General features: G+C 38.4%; 1 protein-coding gene across 4 annotated transcripts in view; it reads right to left on the bottom strand.

Annotated features, from left to right (window-relative positions):
* Positions 1 to 6275, bottom strand: part of Lims1 (LIM zinc finger domain containing 1) — a 103837-nt gene that overhangs the window by 47938 nt on the left and 49624 nt on the right. The window lies entirely within an intron of this gene.

Raw genomic sequence — 6275 nt, 5'->3', positions numbered from 1 at the left:
CACTCTGTAGACCAGGCTGGCCTCGAACTCAGAAATCCACCTGCCTCTGCCTCCCGAGTGCTGGGATTAAAGGCGTGCACCACCACGCCCGGCCTTATATTTGGTTTTAGAGTTGTAACTACATTTACTTTATACTTTCTAAGCAAGGAGGAGGGAAAAACCAGGAGGCTTTCCTCCAGCTCATCCCCATTTCTCACTGGCTGAAGAAAGGTTTGCTAGAACACACAGGGCGACACCCATCCTCCAACAGTGCTGCCCAGGTGCATTTCCCCACTTGTAGAGCTGAGGAGTTAGGACAGATGAAATGGCCTACAAGGCCTAAAATATGATTATCTGAACCAAAAAAATAATCTCCTCACTTTGGAACTACCAGGTATCTGCTAATCAGCAACTAATAACTCTGTTTATACCCTTACTATTCATGTCTACAGAGGCACAATAATTTTTAATTATTTATCTGTGTCTTTTTTTTGTTATAATGTGTTAAGAGCATATCCCCCAATTCCATGAAGGTAGACGCTTTAGTAAATGCAGACTGAACCAAAGGTGCCTAGACAATTGTATTTTACAGAGTAAATTACAACACTTGAAACCTATAGTAGTTTTTTTTTAAAACCTAGATCTTTTTTTTTCTGGCAAATGTCTATGAAGAACAAGTAGAAAATATTTTGTTTACTATTAATCACCCACAGGAAAAATAAAAGACTTCAGCTTTTACTTTTTGTTCAATGGTAATTTTTGTTTCTTTTTTCTTAAAGATTTACTTATTTTATGCATGAGTGCTCTATCTGCAAGTACACCTGCAGGCCAGAAGAGGGCATCAGACCCATTACAGATGGTTGTGAGGCACCGTGTGGGTGCTGGGACTTGAACTCGGGACCTCTGGAAGAGCAGCCAGTGCTTTTATCCAGAGGCATCTCTCCAGCTTCTCAAAGAAAGAGTTAGAGGTTTTAACTTTTAAGATACAATCAAGTATACTCAGAATTTCTAGGTAACCAATCTTGTTAACAAAAAATCCCGTATCACATGTTCTTTCTCACCTGTTTACTTTACAAAAACATCCTCTGTCTTGTGTCTGCTTTAGTAAAATGTTCCTTCACGAGTCTGCCTGAGTTGTTCCCCTGTGTCCACTTCAGGAAAACACTCCTTTCATGTGTGTGCCCTAACAAAAGACCATCCAACACAACAGAATTTCCAAAGAACCCTTAAGTTTCTACTTCACCCAACTTCACTAGATGTCAAAAAAAAAAAAAAAGGAAAAAAGGAAAAAAAAAAGCATTTAAAATCTTGGTGGGGTTAACAACAAAATGGAAAAGCTGGCAAAATAATTTTATGATCATTACAAACATTGGTGGAGATTTGGTAACATCAGAAACTGTATACACCACTAATGTGAATCTGTTTGGAAAATGAGCAAATTCTGAAAAAAAAAAATAGACAGGTAGCCAAACAATTTAGATATCTATCCAAAGTGAAACAAGCACATATCCACACAGCAGTGTGGACATAAGTTTCATTAGCAGCTTTTTTTCAAATAGACAAAGACTGGAAATAAATACTATGTCAAACTCAACAAGTAAGCCTGTTCACAGTATAAACTACAATAATTAAATGCACAAAGATAAATAATTATACTGAGTTTAATTACGAAATCAAATCAGAACAAAACAAAACAAAAATATGGGGTGAGATGGTTGGATGGTTAAGAACACTTGCTGCGCGCTGGAGAGATGGCTCAGCGGTTAAGAGCACTGACTGCTCTTCTGAAGGTCCTGAGTTCAAATCCCAGCAACCACATGGTGGCTCACAACCATCTGTAATGGGATCTGACTCCCTCTTCTGGTGTGTCTGAAGACAGCTACAGTTTACTTACATAATAAATCTTAAAAAAAAAAAAAGAGAGAACACTTGCTGCTCTTGCAGAAGACCTGGATTGCATGCCCACATGCCAACAACAACTGTCTGTAACACTCCAGTGCATGAGAGCCAATATCTGTTTATGGCCTCCCAGGGCACCAGACATAAATGTAATACACGGATATACATGTAGGCAAAACACTCATATACACAAACAAATTTTCAAAAAAATAAGACTAAAAAATTCTAAAGACTGCAAACTAATGTAGCTACACATTGGATTAAGGTTGTCTAGGAACACAGGAAAGGAGAAGACAATGGGAAGAACTGTGAAGAGAGGTGGGGATGATGAATACACTATGTGGACTGTAACTGATATGCACTGTACTTATACATATCAAACTGGACCAGAAACTTACGTACTTTACTTACTTCCTCAATATAATGACTTTATACACACACACACACACACACACACACACACACACATGCACGCACGTGTAGGGCTGGAGAGAAGGCTCAGCGGTTAAGAGCACTGACTGCTCTTCCAGAGGTCCTAAGTTCAATTCCCAGCAACAACATGGTGGCTCACAATCATCTGTAAAGGGAGCCAATGCCCTCTTCTGGTGTGTCTGAAGACAACTACAGTGTATTCATATTCATAAGATAATTCTTTTTTTAAAATGTAGTGTATCGCTTCTCGGCCTTTTGGCTAAGATCAAGTGTAAAATGTAGTGTAGTGGAATGACCCTTAATCCTATATTCTACTGTATGTTGTGGGCTGACCTATATCCCCATAAAACATATATGTGCTATACTCTGTTAGCTTTACATTTCATGGGTGGTAGTAGTTCATCTCTATAACTCCAGTATTTGAGAGGCCAAGACTGCCCTAAGTTAGGGTCCAGTTTAGACTACACAGTGAGACCTAAGACAGTTTGGATGACATAATAAGACCTTGCCCCCCAAAATTTACAAACAAAGAATATCCTTCACATTATTCACTGTACTTCTACATTACAGGGATATGAATATAAAATACGCTTTTTGATTCATTTCAGAGTTCGGACATAGTTCTGATTTTATCTATGCATAAAGTCAACTGGTAGGTGGTAAGAATTGGTAGGCAGAACATAACTCCAGGAAAGAGAGGCAGAGAGATCATCATAGTACTAGGCCAGGGATCAGCTGAGGATTTCTGTAAAGGGGCAATTAGGAAAATTTTATCTTTGTGGGCCATGCCAATCTGTATCATAATGCAAGTACCAGTTTCCCACAAAGGCACCACAGATGACCACAGAAAGAAGCACAGCTATGTCCCAATAAAACTTTATGTTCAGATACTGCAATATGAATTTTATGTAATTTTCATATGAAGATTTTGTTTGTTTGAGACCAGGCTTCAGTTTGTAGTCCTGGCTGTCCTGGAACTTGCTCTATAGACTACGCTGGCCTTGAACTCATAGAGATCCACCTGCCTCTGCCTTTCTTTTAATCATTTGAAAATATAAAATCCTTCTAGGTTTGTGGGGCTTTTCCAATTAGGCATGGGTGAGGTCTGGCCCGAGGTCATTGGTCACTAAGACATTAGAACATGTTGTACAATAGGCACCAAAGTGCTGCATCTGGATTGGTTTCTAGATCAGTTATTAACTCATCTCTCACACTGCAGGGGAAGCAAATGTGACTCTGAATAGTTTAAAGCAAATTGCTTGGATGTGTTTGTTATCTGAGTGTCCTAAAAGAAAACTTAAAAAGACAGTTAGTTGAGAGAAAAGAATAGTTAAGAAAGTGTGTGTGTGTGTGTGTGTGTGTGTGTGTGTGTGTGTGAGAGAGAGAGAGAGAGAGAGAGAGAGAGAGAGTATTGGAAATGCTATTTGGAAATGGACATTTTTTTTTTCTGAGAAAAAGAGGGGTCAATACTCTGAAACTCAGAATGATTCCTAAATTTCCTTAATCTCCATGGCCCTCAAATGCAGTTAGAAACATTACAGGTGGGGCTGGCGAGATGGCTCAGCGGTTAAGAGCACTGACTGCTCTTCTGAAGGTCCTGAGTTCAAATCCCAGCATCCACATGGTGGCTCACAACCATCTGTAATGAGATCTGATGCCCTTTTCTGGTGTGTCTGAAAACAGCAACAGTGTAATAATTTATAATAATAAATCTTAAAAAAAAAAAAGGAAACATTATAGGTACAAAGTAACTTTTAGGTCAGGAGACAGAGGCTGGCAGCTCTGTAAGTCTAGGCCAGCCTGGTCTATTGAGTAAGTTCCTGGGCAGCCAAGGCTTTATAGTGAGACTCTTTCAAAAAACACAACACAATATAACACAACAGAAAGGCTCTTCCAGGTCTTACTAGCACATTAAACCGAGTATCAGTAAAGCCAGAAGTTAGCCACTCTTTCCATGTGTCTCTCAGGAGCAATTTCAAGTGTAACGGTAGAGCTACTTTCATGTTGCTACAGAATCCTTTAAAACTTTATCTTTTTAATTTTAGACTAGTCTTTTACTTAAAATTACAAGAAAAATGTTTTCTGGCAGTGGCCCTTGCCCTTTCTAGTCCTCCACAGAGTTTGTGTTAAGAGTTTACACACTGCCAAGAAAAGGAGCATGTAGCATAAACTCAAAAGTGCAACTGGGCTTTGAGCAACAGTGTGATAACATGAAATATACTTGATATTTCATGTACTCAAACACTGCTCATAGGGAAGATATCTGCTGTTCCTATGCCAACAGGTGTTCCCTGATAAAGAAGCTATGTCTCATTCATCCCTGAACTTTTACTTGACACACAGTAGGCACTCAATTAAAATGGGATAAATGATGTCTTAACATCATGATACTTTATTGCTCTGCACTATTTTTTTATTAGATATTTTCTTTATATACATTTCAAATTTCAAATGCTATCCTGAAAGTTCCCTATATCCCCCACCCCCCGCCCTGCTCCCCTACCCACCCACTCCCACTTCTTGGTCCTGGCATTCCCCTGTACTGGGGCATATAAAGTTTGCAATACCAAGGGGCCACTCTGCACTATTTCTAAGATACTGCTTGCCTTGCAGAGATGGCCATGAGGGCTTCTCCCGTGGTGAATGGCACATACTGTTGGCGCTTGTTTTTATTCTCCTTTAGAAGATCTGAGGTCCTGAAACGTGGGACGCCTCACTTCATTACTCTCCTAATTCTTCTTAACTAATACTAAAATACAACAAGGGGTAAATCCGATCTCTCTAAACTCATTTAAAAGTCTACCTTACCTACTTTTTCTGTTTTAACTGCACAGTCAATATGGAACAGCAGAAACACAAACCACTGTTATCATCACCAAGGAGCTACATAACCAGAATGGGTAGAAAAAAATATTTTTCTTTAATTCATTGGAACAGACAGCATTTTTTTTTTACACATTTAAATTCTAGGGGATAAAAATCCCAGCATTTGGGAGGCAAAGGCAAGCGGATTTCTGAGTTCCAGGACAGCCAGGACTACACAGAGAAACCCTGTCTGAAAAACCAAAACAAACAAACAAACAAACAAAATCTAGTTGTTTTAAAGATCACTATAATTATATAAATGAACTACCTCTTATATTACATAAGTATTTTAGGTCTGAAAATAAGTATAAGACAGTTTAAAATATTTTACAGATCTTGAATTTTTAAAACAGGAAATTCTAAGAAAAACCAATCTGAAATTAAAACTGTTTGTTTGTTTGCTAACTTCTCTCTTGAATTCTGAGTGCAAAAATCTGGCCTGTGACTCGGTTCGTTGGTTAGGAGTTCTTGCCTAGCATGTGTGAGGGCCTGGGTTTGGACTGCTCCTCTCAAAGGGAGGGATTACAAGTAAAATGTATAAAACTTCAAACTCTGAAGCCTTTAAATTCTGTTGAATCCAGTGATTTCCAAGTTAATACAGTAAATGTTGCTAAGTCACTTTACACTGTAAGAAGGAACGCATGGACACTTGCCAGCATTGACAACAGTTCTTTTGTTATCAGGATCATCAAAAATTGGAGAAAGTCAATAATTTTCAAATAAGCATTTCTCTCTGAAGGTACAGGTCTCGTGACAGTTGACCATAATAAAACACAAGTTTTAAAAGCTTGTCAATTTCTTCCATGTCAACAGAGAACAAATGCAAGGTATAGATATCACTCGGCCATCCGGTCAGAATATTCAGATACTCTAATTCAAGAATAAATTACACTAGATACAGAAAATTATATTTTCCAAATGCTTCTTTTTACTGCAGCTTTCTGTCAGCAGGAAAACAGGAACACTTCCTATCTCCCTCCCCTGCCACCCCCCCCGCCAAAAAAAAAAAAAAAAAAAAAAAAAAAAAAAAAAAAAAAAAAAAAAAAGAAAAAAAAAAGGAAAAACAAAAAGCCAAATCCTCTTTCACAGTAACACGGGGG

This window comes from Mus caroli, chromosome 10 (genome assembly GCF_900094665.2).
Source record: "Mus caroli chromosome 10, CAROLI_EIJ_v1.1, whole genome shotgun sequence".
NCBI lineage: Eukaryota > Metazoa > Chordata > Mammalia > Rodentia > Muridae > Mus > Mus caroli.
The sequence above is the reverse complement of the archived record's forward strand: the minus strand, read 5'-3'. Positions and strand labels throughout refer to the sequence as shown.